General features: G+C 34.6%; 1 pseudogene; it reads right to left on the bottom strand.

Moving 5' to 3' along the window:
* Positions 1–11,357: 11,357 nt before the first annotated feature.
* Positions 11,358–12,843, bottom strand: LOC120138094 (annotated as a pseudogene).
* Positions 12,844–18,117: the final 5,274 nt, after the last annotated feature.

Raw genomic sequence — 18,117 nt, 5'->3', positions numbered from 1 at the left:
GTCATTCTATTGAAAACTGTTTGGCATTCAAATGGGTGGTTCAAAATTTGATCAACACTGGAAAGTTGGAATTCAATTCGCCATCTACATCAAATCATCCATTGCCAAATCATGGAGATAAAAACGTGAATGCAATTCAGGAAGAGAACAGAAAGAAAGCAAAAACTGACATTTCTGAAATTAAATCTCCTTTTGTTTGGGTATTTCAACAACTCTCTTTAGCCGGTATAATTCCACAACAATTCAGGCCAAAACATAATGAAGGCAAGAATTATTGTGAATATCTTCAAGAGAAGGGGCATGAAATTCAACTATGTCTTGAGTTTAGGGATTTGGTGCAAAAATTAATGAATAGCAGAGAGATAGAATTCTTTGAAGAAGAACCAGGGAAAAAAGAAGATGATGTTTGCTCATCAGAGGATTCTAAACCTAGTCAAAGAACAAATGATCCTGTGATCATTAATGTGAAATCATCTACGGTGATTCATGTACCAATAAAGCCGAAAGTAGTTATCACCACTCCTCTACCATTTCCATACAAAGATACCCGCAGGGTACCTTGGAATTATACTACCAATGTTTCAATGGTAGGAGGATCTGTTTCTCTAGAAAAAACGGAAGAGAAAATACAGAGTTTGGGTACAACATCGACATCTGAAGCAGTGAGTGAAGTCGGTTTCTTTACAAGAAGTGGGAGATGTTACTCTCCCGAAACATCCAATGCCTCGGAACAAGTGAAAACAAAAGGAAAAACCATGGTAATACCCCAGAAGGTATTTGATGATGAATCCCCTCCAGCATTCAATGAGCCTGTGACAGAAAAACAAGCTCAAGAATTTTTGAAATTCCTGAAACATAGTGAGTATAGTGTGGTTGAACAACTACACAAACAACAAGCGAGAATTTCTATTCTTGATCTATTGATGATTTCAGAAGCACATAGAAATGCTTTGATGAAAATGCTCAATCAAACATTTATCCCTGATGATATATCCCTCAATAAACTTGACAGAATTGTGGGACATATAGCCGCTGACAATTACATAACGTTCACGGATGATGAAATACCTGAAGGCGGAATGGGGTCAGTAAAAGCTTTGAATATCACGACACATTGTCATGGTCATGTGTTGTCAGGAGTATTGATTGACAATGGATCTGCTCTCAACTTGATGCCTCTAGTCACACTTCAAAGAATGCCTGTGGATAAATCACACATGAAGAGCTATCAGAATGTAGTACGAGCCTTTGATGGTACTCAAAAAGAGGTGCTTGGGAAAATGGAAATACCGTTGTTAATTGGACCAGTCGTGTACAATATTGACTTTGTGGTGATGGACATCCACCCTACATATAATTGTTTATTAGGGAGGCCATGGATTCATTCAGCAGGAGCCGTTCCTTCTTCATTACATCAGAAATTGAAATTTGTTGTTGATGGACAACTAATATGCGTAGGAGCTGAAGAAGAAATCATTGCGTCTATAACAAGTGATGTTCCATATATTGAAACCAATGATGATGCTCTTGAATGCTCTTTCCGAGCTCTTGAATTTGTAAATGCAACCTTTATTGCAGAAGGAAGCAAAATTCCATATCCCAGATTATCTGATTGCACCAAGATGACGGTACGACAAACTTTAGGTATCGGAGCTAAAGCTGGGAAAGGTTTAGGAAAGAATCTTCAAGGGATTTCAGTTCCTGTAAGTATAAAGATGAAGAAAGATCGTTTTGGGCTTGGATTTAAGCCCAATTTTCAGCAAAAGAACAAAGAGATGAAAAGAAGATGTGAAGACAGAAAGGCAAGGTTGAAAGGGAAAGAAATCCTTTGGGAACACATGTTTTTCCCACAGTTGAAGATCACATTCAGATCAGGGGGAACAATTAATGTAGAACAACAGCTTGTTGAAGCCTTTAAAGAAGAAAAGTTGACGAAAGATCAAAACATAGTTGAAGAAGCTATGAATGGATTATTTATCAACATGATCATGAATGACAACAAGACTGGCAAATACTTGGATAGGATTCGCCCATGTTTTCCTGGAGAAACACTCAACAATTGGACCACTGAAGATCTTCCTATAGTTTTTAATATTAACGCAGAGTAATATTCAGAACTAATCTTTATGTTTAGCTCAAAAGTATGAAAACTTTTTGTTATCTTGTAAAGGAAATTAGGTTAAATATAAGAAATTTTCTTTAAAATTTTCAGATAGCAATCATTCTTTACATTTTCTTACATTTTTACATTTATTTACTATATTTCTTTCGGAAATATGTCCGACTTAAATTTTCAGGTGTCACCATGTTAATAGCATGTTTATTCCTAAATTTAATCAAGCGATAAATTTAGAGCAACCCATATGTCTGGAAGAAATCAATGGGTGTGAGGATGAACTGGAATGTGATGTTCCTACTGAATTATTAAGACTGGTAGAAAAAGAAGATAAACAAATTCTACCTCACAAAGAAGAGATTGAAACTATGAATCTGGGAACAGATGAAGAAATAAAAGAGGTGAAAATTGGTACTACTCTGACCATCCAGATAAAACAAGAATTGATAAATCTCCTGCAAGAGTTCAATGATATCTTCGCCTGGTCTTATCAAGATATGCCTGGTTTGAGCATAGATATAGTAATGCACAAACTTCCAATCAATCCAGAATATAAACCAGTCCAACAAAAGCTCAGACGAATGAGACCAGAAATGTTGTTGCAGATCAAAGAGGAAGTGATGAAACAGATCAATGCAGGTTTCCTACAGGCAGCTAAATACCCAGAATGGGTAGCCAACATTGTTCCCGTACCAAAGAAAAATGGGAAAGTTCGAATGTGTATGGATTACAGAGATCTCAACAAAGCTAGTCCGAAAGATAGCTTTCCATTACCCCACATAGACACATTGGTAGACAATACTGCAGGACACGCATGGTTTTCATTCATGGATGGCTTTTCAGGATATAATCAGATAAAAATGAATCCTGAAGACATGGAAAAAACAACATTTGTAACCATGTGGGGCACATTCTGCTATAAAGTGATGCCATTTGGATTGAAAAATGCAGGGGCAACGTATCAAAGAGCCATGGTAACTTTGTTTCATGACATGATGCACAAAGAGATTGAAGTATACGTGGATGACATGATTGCCAAATCCCGAACTGAAGAAGAACATATTCAAAATCTGAGAAAGCTTTTCCAGAGATTGAGGAAGTATCAATTAAAGCTCAACCCCGCAAAATGCACTTTTGGGGTAACTTCCGGGAAACTTTTGGGATTTGTGGTTAACAAAAAAGGAATCGAGATTGATCCAGATAAAGTAAAAGCAATTCAAGATCTTCCACCACCCAATACAAAAAAAGAAGTTCGAGGCTTTTTGGGAAGATTAAATTATATATCTCGGTTCATTTCTCAATTAACTGACAAATGTGATCCAGTGTTCAAATTACTTCGAAAGAACAATCCTGAAGTCTGGAATGATGAATGTCAAGAAACTTTGGATATTATTAAGAAATATTTATCCAATGCCCCCATTTTAGTATCACCAATACCTGATAAACCGTTAATTCTTTATTTGACGGTCTTTGAAAATTCGATGGGATGTGTACTAGGACAGCATGATGAATCTGGAAGAAAAGAAAAAAGCTATTTATTATCTGAGCAAGAAATTTACTGATTGTGAAATTCGATATCCACCAATACAAAAATTATGTTGTGCTTTGGTGTGGGCTACTCGAAGACTCAGACAATATATGTTATATCATACTACTTGGCTGATATCCAAACTTGATCCTTTGAAATTCTTAATGGAATCACCAGCTTTGACAGGCAGAATGGCTAGATGGAAAATGTTATTATCTGAGTTTGATATTGTATATGTCAACCAAAAAGCGATAAAAGGAAGTGTCATAGCTGATTTTCTGGCCAGTCGTGTATCAAATGATTATCAGCCTTTGAGTTTCAATTTTCCCGATGAAGATTTGTTGTGCATATCCATGAATGAAGAAGTCAGAACAAATGATGCATCTGCATTTTGGAAGCTTTTACTTTGACGGAGCATCCAATGCTTTGGGATGAGGAATCGGGGAAGTGTTAATTTCTCCAGAAAATATTTATTATCCCTTTACAAGTAGACTGGAGTTCTTTTGCACCAATAACATGGCGGAATACGAAGCTTGTGTCATGGGATTGAAAGCAGCTATAGAAAGAAAAATCAAATGTCTCAAAATATATGGAGATTCATCGTTAGTGGTGTATCAATTGCGAGGAGAATGGGAAACAAAAGATCCCAAATTGTTGGAATACCGAAATTTTACCCTCGAATTAGTGAAAGAATTTGAGAGAGTTACCTTCAATTATCTCCCTCGATAAGAAAATCAAATGGCAGATGCTTTGGCTACATTAGCTGCTATGTTTCAAGCAACTAAGAAAGTTGATATGATGCCAATCAAAATGCAAGTATATGAAATTCCTGCACATTGTTATAGTGTGGAAGAAGAGGTAGATGGTAAACCATGGTATCATGATATTCTGCAATATATCAAAAATCAAAGTTATCCACAAAATTCATCTGAAATTGATAAAAGAACCTTGAGAAGAATGGCTGCTGGATATTTTCTTGATGGAGAGATGTATAGAAGAAGCAATGATCAAATGCTATTGAGATGTTTAAATACCAGCGAAGCCCGAAGCATCATTGAAGAAGTACACAGTGGAATATGTGGAACACATGCAAATGGTCTTTCCATGGCCAGAAAAATAATGAGATATGGATACTATTGGGCTACCATGTACACAGATTGCATTGATTATGCAAGGAAATGTCATAAATGCCAGATATATGCAGACAAGATTCATGTACCCCCATCTCCTTTACATGTAATGACATCACCTTGGCCATTTTCTATGTGGGGAATAGATGTCATCGGTGCAATCACACCAAAAGCATCGAATGGACATTGCTTCATTCTTGTGGCAATTGATTATTTTACCAAATAGGTTGAAGCTGCTTCATATGCCAATATTAAGAGGTCCACAGTCTGCAAATTCATAAAGAAAGAGATAGTTTGCCGGTATGGCCTACCAGAAAGGATCATTACAGATAATGCTCTGAACCTGAACAACAAAATGATGACCAAACTTTGTGCACAGTTTAAGATCAAACATGCAAACTCAGTGGCATATCTTCCAAAGATGAATGGGGCAGTTGAAGCAGCAAATAAGAACATCAAGAGAATCATTACAAAGACCACTGAAACTTACAAAGATTGGCACGAGAAGTTACCTTTTGCTTTATACGCATACCGAACTACTGTTCGAACATCTACAGGGGCAACACCTTTTTCTTTAGTCTATGGGATGGAAGTAGTCTTACCAATTGAAGTTGAGATTCCATCGCTTCGAATTTTGAGAGAAACAAAATTGGATGAATCTGAATGGATCCAAGCTAGATTTGATCAATTGAACCTTATTGAGGAGAAAAGATTGAAAGCTATTTGCCATGGACAGATGTATCAGAAACGGATGATGAAGTCTCATGACAAAAAAGTACATCCAAGAGAATTCCAAGAGGGTGATCTAGTACTAAAAAAGATTTTGCCTATACATAAAGATTTCCGTGGGAAATGGATGCCTAATTGGGAAGGGCCATACGTTGTGAAAAAGGCCTTTCCCGGAGGAGCGTTGATCTTGGCAGAAATGGATGGAAAAATTATGAGAAATCCAATAAACTCAGATTCTGTCAAGAAATATTATGCTTGAAGAGAAGAAAAAGAAGAAAAAAAAAGAAGAAAAAGAAAAAAGAAAAAAAAAAGGGGGGGGTCAAGATGAAAACCCGCAAAGGGCATCTTGTAACCAAAGGAAGGATTTGAGTTGAAAACCTGAATGGACGGCTCAAATGCATGTTGATATTAGGAATCTGGCAATTGAACCCTCTTAAGATTTTGACAGTTTGGGAGAAACTTCACATCTACAAGCATTTTGACAACGTTTGAGATCTTCCAGACAAAAGCTTATATCATTACTCTAAATTGTGTCAATTTGATTAATTTAGAAATACTTATGCTAATAATTTGTTGAGACATTTGAATTTTTATCAATCTTATGCTTGTCATAACTTTGAATACAATTCTATCTATTTTAAGTTCAATTTATTTAAGATTCAATTTATTTTCGAAAATTCAATTTATTCTTCTATGAATTAACATAATTTTGAAATAAGTTAAAGATTTCTGAATATCACTTTATGTTAATACTTTTAAATGCATGGAATTAAAAGTAAACCAATCATCATCATCATAAATCCATGAACAAATCATTATTTGCACTCTGGATATATAGGGTAACATTGGTTACAATATTTCAAAAGTTGAAGATGACCAGTTTTACTATTAACTAAATCGTTCCATGATTTGAAAAGAATGGGATATATTGGAACAGCAGAAGAGACAGCTGTCGTAGCATTCATTGCAAGAAAATGCACCAACAAAAATCTTCTAGTTCATCATGATGATGTTTATTGCTTCCATCAAGATTGTTACACGGGATGCTACCGACAACAAGGTCGAATCCGCCAAATCTACTCATCAATTGCTCCAACCGATCATCATTCAGTTCTTGCACATCTGTTTTCAAAGATATGCTAAGACAGTAGAAGGCGACCTCTGCAGCACTGATTCCAGCAAAAAGAAACAGGACATTGATATCACTGGGGAACATATCTCTAGCAGATCCTCCTCCTCGTGTATGGTTTTTAAGGAAACCTAGAAGCATTTCCACCTCATCAGGTTCAAGTGGAGCAACTTTATTCCTTCCAACCCATACTAGATTCCATTTTCAGCACTCATCAAGAACATACTTCTGGACACTCGAATGTGACTCATTGTCATAAGCTTCAAGAGCCTTACAGATCCTTTCTGTCAATTTGGCACTTCCTGTACATGTTTATAAACAGTTCAACTTTGTTCTTGGATCCCATGAAGGCCATCATTTCTTTGTCAATGGAAAAGCATCAGCACATGGAGGAAGCAGAATAAGAGAAAATCTGTTCTTAATTGGCAGAATTATGAATATAGCCCTTTTCAGTGTAGTAGCATGAAAATGCTTCGAATCTACAAATTCTGGCTCTACATCAAATAAGTACTGTGATATCCCAGTCCAAACATTAACTGGAACAAATGCCATGTGCTCATAGCATCTTCTGGAAGTGTTCTTTGAGTTATCTGATCTGGTTTGGTATAACCAGTCATTAATTTTGAAGAGGAATGTGCTCATAGCATCTTCTGGAAGTGTTCTTTGAGTTATCTGATCTGGTTTGGTAAAATCAATCATTGAATTTGGAAGAGGAATGTGCTCATAGCATCTTCTGGAAGTGTTCTTTGAGTTGTCTGATCTGGTTTGGTAAAATCAATCATTGAATTTGGAAGAGGAATGTGCTCATAGCATCTTCTGGAAGTGTTCTTTGAGTTATCTGATCTGGTTTGGTATGAACCACGGAACCAGTTATTGAATTTGGAAGAGGAATGTGCTAATAGCATCTTCTGGAAGTGTTCTTTGAGTTCTCTGATTTGGTTTGATATAAAACCCAGAACCAATCATTGGAATTAAAAGATGAATTGCATGATCGTCTTCATTAAGAAGTTTCTTTTCAAGCTTCTTTTGTTTATTCCTTTCCCAAAAATCATAGCCCAAGTTTCGCCTTTTCTTGTAATTGGGATCATTGCATAATGGCTTCCCATCTTTTACCGGAAGAAATGTGTCAGTAACCTTAGCCATTTGAGCAGCACATATAAAATTTGTCAATTTTGCAATTGATGAATCTGGACCACATCTCTCCATGGCTATTGAAGCTTCAGCCTCTGAGAATCCCATTTTGTCAAGTATAACAGTTTATTTCTCATCAGAATCAGAATTCAAGATTTCTCGGTATTAAAAGAACTATCGATATCTGTGAAATCATCTTGAAAGGTCACTTCATAATCAGATGAGTTGTTATCAGAATCAGAAATCAAGATTTCTCTGTATTAAAAGAACTATCGATATCTGTGAAATCATCTTGAAAGGTCACTTCATAATCAGATGAGTTGTTATCAGAATCAACATGTTGCATGAATGCAAGCTTTTCAAGAGTCTATACTATTGAGTTTATTCTCAAGAGGTTTGTGACATTATATCTACATCTACATTTGTCAAAGATGATAGATTCTCTGATTTGAAGAAGAAAGATCTATTGGGTTTTACAACTGAAGAAATACTCAATTCACCAATCTGAAATCAAATAACTTAACATTCATGCATCATATTTAGGTGTTTGCAAAAATAGGTGCATTTTCATTCATTTCATCCATGTTGAATTTTTAACAGGAATTTCAAAGATTTTAGCAAAGATTTAAATCCATCATTCAATGGATCAGCATTGCTAGATCGAGTTCATAATGAGAAGAACTCATCTGAAGAAGGAAGAAGAAGTTCATAATGAGAAGAATTTGTTTAACCTTTTGCTCGACGCTATCACAGAAGGAGATAGATCGGCATCAACTTTTCCAGAGAAAGTTCATAATGAGAAGAACTCATCTGAAGAAGGAAGAAGAAGTTCATAATGAGAAGAACTTGTTCAACTTTTTGCTCGAATTCATCTCTTGATGGATCAACATTTGCCAGAAGTGTTCATAATGAGAAGAACTCATCTGAAGAAGGAAGAAGAAGTTCATAATGAGAAGAACTTGTTTAATCTTTTGCTCGACGCTATCACAGAAGGAGATAGATCGACACCAACTTTTCCAGAGAAAGTTCATAATGAGAAGAACTTATCTGAAGAGGAAGAATAAGTTCACAATGAGAAGAGCTTGTTCAACCTTTTGCATAATTCTATCACAGAAGCAGATAGATTAGCATAAACCTTTCCAGAAGTGTTCATAATGAGAAGAACTCATCTGAAGGAGAAAGAAGAAGTTCATAATGAGAAGAGCTTATTTAACATTTTGAATGACTCTATCACAGAAGGAAATAGGTCCACATCATCCCCAGCAGAAAGTTCATAATGAGAAGAACTCATCTAAAGAAAGAGAAGAATTTATTCAACATCTCCATCATAATCAAGTGGAGCTAAATGGATAAAAAAAATTTATCTTTTCGTCTTTGCCCTATTCTTGTCAACACAAGAATGAGCAAAGAGGGGCAGCTGAAGATATTAAATTTTTTACCCATTTTTATTATTATTTATTATAATTATAATAATTATTATTATTATTAATATATATTATTTATTAATATTACAAAACCCAAATCGAGGCCCAACAGACTGGCCCAAACAAAACAAAAAAAACCCTAAAACCCATTTAGGGTTTATATCTCAGCCAGCCGCCGCTTTGCTTCTCAGCCGTTGGATCTAACTTAGATCCAACGGTCCAGATGGTGCCAGACGAAACCCTAGGGTTATGATACCCTAGGGACTACACCAGCTGCCGCCGCTCCACGTCGCTCCAGCCGCTGTCACGCCCCAACCGAAGGCTCCAGAAGTTCCAACGCCAGCCGTCCACTTTATGGCCATGGGGTGAGTCACCACTGGGAGTCCGGTGACTCACCGAAGGGTACTCTTTTACCCGGTCCGATGGCCACACCGGTGATGGCTATAAAGCCATCACCCCATCTGCAAAAAAAAAAAAACAGACCGAGAGAGACAGAAACCAAGAGCAAAGATACAAAAATAGAGACCAACTCACAACAACCAACAACCAAAAACAAAAGAAAAGGGAGGAGAGAAGCTTACCGAGGAAGCTACGATCACCGGACCTCTTCAAACATCACCGGACCTCTTCAAACATCACCAAAACCTTCGAAAATCGAAGGTACTTTATTAGATTTGCTCCGATTAGGAGCGTTTTAAAAGAAAGGAACACCGTAACCGTCATTAGGACGGTCCGATCTACATAATGGTGTAAAAATAAATTTTTCCGGCCACCAGATGCGGTGGCCGGCGGTGAGAGTCACGGCGGCAGACGGCTGCCGTCCGGTGACCGGCTTCCCTCCGATGAGGGAAGCTAGAGAGAAGGGAGAGCTTTTATTCTCTCAGTTAGAGAGAGAAATAAAAAAAAGAAATGAGATATGGCCCGAAGGGCCAGCCGGATTTGGCTTTAAATAGCCCTTCCCGAACGACGTCGTTTCGGGGAGGGCTATTTGTGTAATTTTTAATTGTTAAATCCCGTCCGCCATCCCTTGAATTTGTAATCCTTACATTTTAGTCACTAAATCGAGTTTATAATCCTTTTAATTCAGATCTTTAATTTTAATTTTATTTATTTTAGTCCTTTGTATTAAAATAATATATTTAGGGTAAATAACAGATTTAGTCCTATAATTTTAATAATTAATATTTTAATCTGAATAGTATGTTTTAATCTATTTTATTCTAATATCCGAATTTTATATAATTTTATTTTAGTCACTAAATTAATAAATAAGAAAATAGCATGTTTAATCCCTATAATTTTGATTAATTATGAATTAGGTATTTAATTTTAATTTTACTATAATTTAGTCACTAATTTAAATCTTTTCATTTATTTTATTGCTTTTAAATATAGTTCTAATTGTTTTTTTATTGTTTTAATTTTACTTTTTTATATATTTAAATATTTATTATTATTATGTAGTCATAAATATATATATAATAAATAATAATTTATATTTTTTTAAATTATTTTAACATTTATTTGTCAATATCGAAGAAAATGGCAGTCTTAATACAACTGGATGTCATATTCTGGTATTTTAAAATTAAATATTATAAAAAATTATTATTTAATTTTATTCAAATTAATATTTATTAATATCAAAGAAAAGAGCTGTCTTAAGGCACCTAGAAGTCCTTTTCTGATATTTTTAAATATTTTTTATATATAATTTTGAAATAATAGGATTATAAATTAAATATATTTTGAATTTTTAAATTTTTAATAATAGAGACAATTTATAATTAAAAAGTACCAATTTTGGGCGTTGTAGGGGTGCTAATCCTTCCCTAAACGTAACCGACCACGAATCCTTTTTTATTATTAAAAAGAACGAATTTTTTGTTATAAACGCAGATCAATTCATTTTTTAATTGATGTTTTCTTAAAACTCTTTTAAAAAAAATAATTTTTAGGTATTCGACCTACCTGACCCAAAAGGCCGATGGCGACTCCCAAATTATTTTCAAAAACCATTTATTCACATCAATTTTCCTGCCAAATAAATATTTCGTACCCGGACGAAAACCGGTTACGACAAAAGGCAATTAATAAGTCGAGGAACACATATCAATTGCACATTAAATAACGACGAATTCGCAAGAGGATTTTTTAATAACATGTTCAGCAGTACTAATTATTATGATCTAAGGGATTATTTAACGACGGCTACTAAGAGCATCCACAAACATACGATTTAGTGAAGGCAGACGCATTTGCTGGTCCTGAGCTCTACTTCGTTTGAACGGCAGCTGTGGTGATGACGAGACCGAAGATGTCACGACTCACAAATCATCTGAACTATCACAGCTAAAAGACGCATCGATTACACCACTAGGGCTGCTTTGTATCGATTTATGCTTCCTTTTGTGGCCTTCGTTTCTTTTCGACTGGCTTTCCAGCGACTCCGAGATGAGAAGGCATTTACTTTATCCTGTCGAAACAAAAACCACAATTGATGGAAAAATCGAGTTCCAACGTGACTAGAATCGAGAGGACTACAAGTAATCATGTACGAGCCTCACATATCTTGAGCACTCCAATTAGCTGTTTCTTATATTCAAGGTGATGGCATGGCTCAACCTCTTTAATAACATGCAGCATTGTCGCAGCAGCTAAGATAGAAGGAACGTAAAGCATGAACCTTGAGTCTGGATCGAAATCGAATTCGAAACCTAAGTTAGAACTCAAGAAACCAAAAAAGCTTTTTGATTAGCAATGAAAACACAAAAGCCGTTCTTGACTGCTCTCACCAGTTATGAGGAAGAGAAGCAAACGCTCACACCTATAAAGGAACTCCCAATGCAAATTAGTCCTTAATCCAAGCCTCCTTGTAATATGATCAAAAAAGAAAATTGGCGTCACAGGGTTCATCCTCCATTGCAGAGTTGATAACACCAAAAGCTCCATTCTTTGTACGGTCTTTGAATCAAACACATACTCTGCTTCTTCCACCTAAAGAAGAAAAAAAAACTCCAACTTTAGTTACTGAATAAAAACTTGAGAAACATAACTTGGGACAATAATTTCGTTGGCATTAGACACATACTTGGAGGTCTAAAAGAAGCGGCACTTGTGTTTCCTCAACTTTGGCAGCCAAAGACAAACATGCCACAGCAGTTAATTGTCCCATCCATGGCTTGTCTTTTTGGAACTTGAAGCTTAAAACGAACCTATCAAAGTAATTAACAGCGAGAAGCATGGTCAAGGCATTGAACCCGTGGCGTGCCTTGACCTTGAAAATCCAATCCAAGGCTCCTTTACGAGCTGAAACAAAAGACTTTTCTGAACAAACGTCAATGTTACCAGCATGGGCTTGTTTCTCTTTAGACATTAAAGAGATTAACTCAACATCTTCCCATAACAAATCATGTTCATTCAGGAATAAGGGTACAACAAACGCCTTCTTTTTCACAGTTTCGGTTTCAAAACTATAGTCCCCTAAATCTTCTTCTTCACATAACAGCCCATCGAGAATAAATGGTGGGCTTTGAATCTGTTGTTGCTGTGTCTCTTCTGCTTGCAGAGCCATGACTTTTCAAAGAAGCAGCAAATGAATTCTCCTTTCATTATAATAACAATACGATGGAAAACACAAGGAATCTCAACATCATTTTTCACTTCTTCATAAGTAAGCACAGGAAGAGGAACAGGGAATTAAAAAAAAGAAACAAAAGAAAGAGAGTGAGAGAGATGAACTAAGTAAAAGGTTTTATTCACGCTTTGACTCTTTTGTGACCCTATTTCTTTATTTCCTTTATTATTTCCATAGAATCTGGATCTTTAGTGCAGAAAAACTAATCTCAAATTTCAAATGCGGAAATCAATTATAAATAAAAAGGGTTATTTTTCGATTTATTTTTCTTTCTTCAATTCTTGGTCTTTTTTTATTATTATTATCTGCTTCTATGCTCAGTTGTCTACTTTATCAGTAAGCAGTCACAGTCAATCTTGTTCCATAGTTTTTTTTTTGAGTAATTCTGTTCCATAGTTGAACAATTTGTTTGAAGCACATAATTAAGCAGGCAGGGGCCGTTTTCAAACACAAAAAAGCGAAAGAAACCAACAACAGAAAATCAAATTTGCATATCCTTTCGTAATCACAAATAACAATAATTCAGTTTTACCTCTTCCAATCAAAAGGAAGAAGATGTTTCCCTTCGAATCAAATCAAAGCCATGACAGTGCATGGATTTCTCTTTCTTTTAAACCACCTCTCGTGGGTTTCTGTAGATTGGGGGTTTTAAATTTAAGAGGGTTGTAAAGCGTTTGACCGTTTAAAATAAAACCAGGATTTGTCTTGTTCGGGGTTGGAAAAGGCGGTTTGCGTTTTTTACTACTTTGAAAAAAGTAAATTTAAATATTTTTACTAAGGGGAGGAGGCAGAAAACGTCAGGGAGGGGTTACTTTGAATTATTTAATTTTATTGTTTTTAAAAGTATTTTTAGAATTAAATACAATAAAGTATTTTTAGACCAAACATATTTTTAACTTAAATTGAAAATTAACTTTTAGAAATTGAAATTTGGTTTTTACTTGAGTAACATCTTATTGTAGGTGGGAAAATGATGGATTCTTAGGATAAACGCTTAACCAGCGGCTAGTATTAAATTTTTATAGTGAAATATGTGTGAGCTAGTAGAATACTATTCCCATCACATTATTTAGTTTTTTTTTTTTTTGAATTTAGGCTCTTAAAGAAGAAATTTATGTTGCTACCAATGCATTTTAAGAGGGTATTTAATCTTCTTAAATATAAATGTATATAAAAGTATCATTTCATTTTGAACATTTTCTCAAACGTGGCCGGTAATTTAATGATTTATATCAACGACGAAATAAGGTCGGTTATTGTCCTAAAATCCTAACTAACGTTAATAATTTTATTTTACGTGCCATTTATGTTTTAGATTTGCATGTAAGCATGCTTGCCAAAAGTTAAAAGGCTTGTAATTATCCTATTTTATGCAAATGGCCTAAACTTTTGCATCTTCATTCTTTTTCTCAATGTTAAAACAAAAACAGCCAAAAGAAGCAAGATGTGAGATTGTCTTAAAATTTTGCCGCTGAGGTCCCTCGCCAGTGTCTGAAACTCTGAAGATAGGAAAAGCATGGCGATTTTCCCGATATATCACCGTTGAACATTATATTTCTCGATCAGGCATCGTTCAGACTATATTTTTTGATCTAACACCTTTACAGAAAAGCGCGGAGTTGGTGCCACGTGGGGTAAGGCGTCCCCACCTTAGGCCACCTAGGAGTATAGCACAGGACAGGGTGACGTCTTACCTTTAACACAATTATATTAGGCGCGGAACAGGGGTCGTACCTTAGCTTTATCTAATATAATTATGTAAGGCGCGGTGTAGGTACCGCGTCTTGTAGCTTTTCCCGGCTATAAATACCCTTTCCCCAGGGTAACTCCTCACATCTCCTCTCGATTAGAAAAAATTAATACAACAATCCAACAATCTTCTCATATTTAATTCAGAAGTTCGTGCGAGTTTTCGTTATAAGGTAATTTTGTGATAAATTTTTTTATTATACTTATTGTTTATTATGATTATTTAAAAAAATATTATACTAATTGTTGTCAATTAATTTATGTGTTTGTAAAATTAGAAAGCGGGAATATACGTCGAAATAGTTTTGCGGTACATGTAATAATATAAAATTATTTTTCCTATCAGTCGACCACCTATTCAAGATTTTTTTTATTATATGCTATATAAAATGATTAATATACGAAATCAGTTTTATAATTATCTCAAGAGTAGCGGAAATACGAATGGATTTTTCACAACGGGACATAAAAAGGGCAATCGATACCATGCCCAAGACTGTAGCAGCAGGAGACATCCACCGATAGCATTACGCCTATAGTCAATGGCTCGACATCTCCCTGTACAATAAAGCCAAAACTGCCGAGCCCCAACTGAGTGATCCGGCCAGACGAAAGTCGACAAGATGTCGCAACCACATACAGTGAACTTGGTTGCGCGATTTGTCCGGCATCAATAACCCTCCTATCAGCTGCAGTATGCATACCCGTGCATACATTTTAACTTCATCATCTGACGCGTCCTCGCTCAACTCCCGAAAATTGGCATCTAACCAATTTAACGGTATCCGACCACCGTTAAAACTTTCCGGGACACGTCCTAAATTATCCCGACACAAAGCAGTCCAAGAACCCTGCGCGATCCCCGATATCACATCTCCATCCACCGGAAGCCCCAGGTGCATAACAACATCCTCAAGTGTAATCTTGCACTCTCCGCACGGAAGATGGAATGTGTGGGTCTCCGACCTCCACTGCTCTACTAAGACAGAAATAAGGTCTGGTTCTATCTTACAGTGACCCTGATATTTACCTATATAACCGAATCCAGCCTCTACTAAATACGGCAAGACACGGCTAGGTATCACTAACTTAAGATTCCTAATGAATAGATCTAATACACGGTCCTTCTCCTAAAATTAAATAATTATAAAAATTAATTCTTAATCTAATAATCATGCATTAAATAAATCAACAAATAATTACTAATAATTTAAATTAAATTAAAACGTTAAAAATATTATTGTATCAGTAAAGTGTCAAGATATATGATTTTCATCCAAGCGAAGTAGATCGTCTTCCATTTTATATATGCAAAAAAATTAATTAAATAAAATATTAAATAAATTAAATACTTAAATAAATTAAATACAAAATATTAAAAATATAATAAAATATACCTTAGACAGAGATTATAAGAGTATTTGAGAGAAGTTGAGAGAATTTGATGTGATGAAAGTGATTGAGGATGGAGGTATTTATATGGAGGGATTGGGCTGAAACGTCGGGGTAGGTGGGTAATTATACCCAAGGCGCACCGTAGGGGGTGCGCCTTACTGACGCGTGGCAGATTTTTGTGGTAAGACGCGGCTCTGCACCACGCGGCTCTGCACCGCGCTATACCCCCTATACACATGTGTATACCATGTCAAGGCGCGCTTCAGGGGGCGCCTTACCCCACGTGACACCAACTCAGCGTAAAACACGTTTCAAGGGTCGTATTTTTCTGTAAAAGGTGTTAGATTAAAAAATATGGTCTAAACGATATCTGATCGAGAAATATTATGTTCAACAGTGATATATAGGGAAAATCACCGAAAAGCAGAAGCTACGTAGCATAAATACCAAAAAAACATACATTCTCTCTTTCTTTGTGTTTATGACATAATAACCATGTCCTTTTCAGTTTAAAGAGAATAGCTGCAGTAAATCTATAATTTCCCATCGTTTCTAATGTCTTTTTCTTTTGCAGGAAAAAAAAAAGGTTTTGTGTGCAGTTTAGACTTTGGAATCCATATAACATATTTTATCAACATTCTTTTTACTCTTTGCATTACACGTTCTCTTTTTTGCCCGGGTTTTGAATCTTTTGATACTGGATACGGTTCTGTTTAGGGATGGGTATAGGTCGGGTTTTTGGTTCACCCGATCCAACCCGAAAACAAGGAGTCAGGTAATGTTTGTTTTTGTAGAGGTAAAAGGTCTGTAGTTTGCGAATTACATCTGTATGTATCTGCAACAGAAGAGATAGACCAAAAGTCTGCAGTCTGCAAGAAGAAAACTGTTTATTTTTTAATGTCTGCAGACTGTTAAAATAAAATGAAATATAAATAAACTGATTTTTTAAACTTAAAAGAGTTTTGCAATATTGAGATTTAAATAATTTTAGTTTTACAATACTGAAATTTAAATAATTCATACAACTACAATAATAATTTTTTTAGAAAAACAAACACCACCTTATTAATTCTATTATAAGTCTCACATAATTACATGTATTATTAGTTTTATAAATTTTATAGAATAAAATTTATAAATGATCATTAAATTATATGATTTTTTTTAAATATGCAATTATGTAATACTTTTAATTTTTTTAAATATATATTCATAATTTATTTTTATAATTATACGATATTTTTAGAAAATATTTTTTAATTTATCAAATTATTTTATGATTATTTTTTATTTAATTGTGATTATATTTTAAAATTGTAAAAACATAATTTATAATTTTTTATATTTTAAAATCTTAATTATCAAACAATGAAATCATTTTTTATTAAGCAATGTGGTTTAAATACTTACATTTTGTATAAAAAGGTTAAATATAATTTAAAAATAACAAATCCAAAAAAATTTATATTTAAACTTAAATCAAAATAATTAAAATAAATATAAAATTTTAATAATATATAAAATAATTTATATGATATAAAATTAAATATCTATAATCTAATATTAAATATTTAATTTATTTAAAAAATTAATATTAAAATTAATATCTATAATATAATATTAAAAATTAATATTTAATTTATTTAAAAAATTAATATTAAAATTAAAATCAAATTTAATATAAAATTAAATATAAAACCTCTTTGAAGAGGTTAGAAGATGTCAGGATACATAAGACTACGTCTGCGCCGTGCAGACCACGCGCAGACGTTAGAAGAACTTCTGTCTTCTAAAAAACAAACGGTCTGCGAAGCCCAATGTCTGCGCGTGGTCTGCACGGCGCAGACATAAGAGCTTTGCAGACCTTGCACAGTAAAAACAAACACCACCTCATCCACCCGAGACCCGACCCGACCAAAATAAGTTTGCACCCGACATGATATATAACTTAAAAACCCGACCCAACTCAATCCGAAATAATAAAAAAATTATTTTTATTCAATAAAAACAGTGACTTAACTGAAATATATATATATATATATATATGAGTATTATTATAATTATTTCTAAATATATAAGGTAAAATTATTTATTTTTTTGGGTCGGGTTGGGTATTTTTCACCCTAAACTCGAACCCGACCCGAATATC

This window comes from Hibiscus syriacus, unplaced genomic scaffold, assembly GCF_006381635.1.
Source record: "Hibiscus syriacus cultivar Baekdansim isolate YM2019G1 unplaced genomic scaffold, ASM638163v2 tig00110678_pilon, whole genome shotgun sequence".
Classification (NCBI taxonomy): Eukaryota; Viridiplantae; Streptophyta; class Magnoliopsida; order Malvales; family Malvaceae; genus Hibiscus; species Hibiscus syriacus.
The sequence above is the reverse complement of the archived record's forward strand: the minus strand, read 5'-3'. Positions and strand labels throughout refer to the sequence as shown.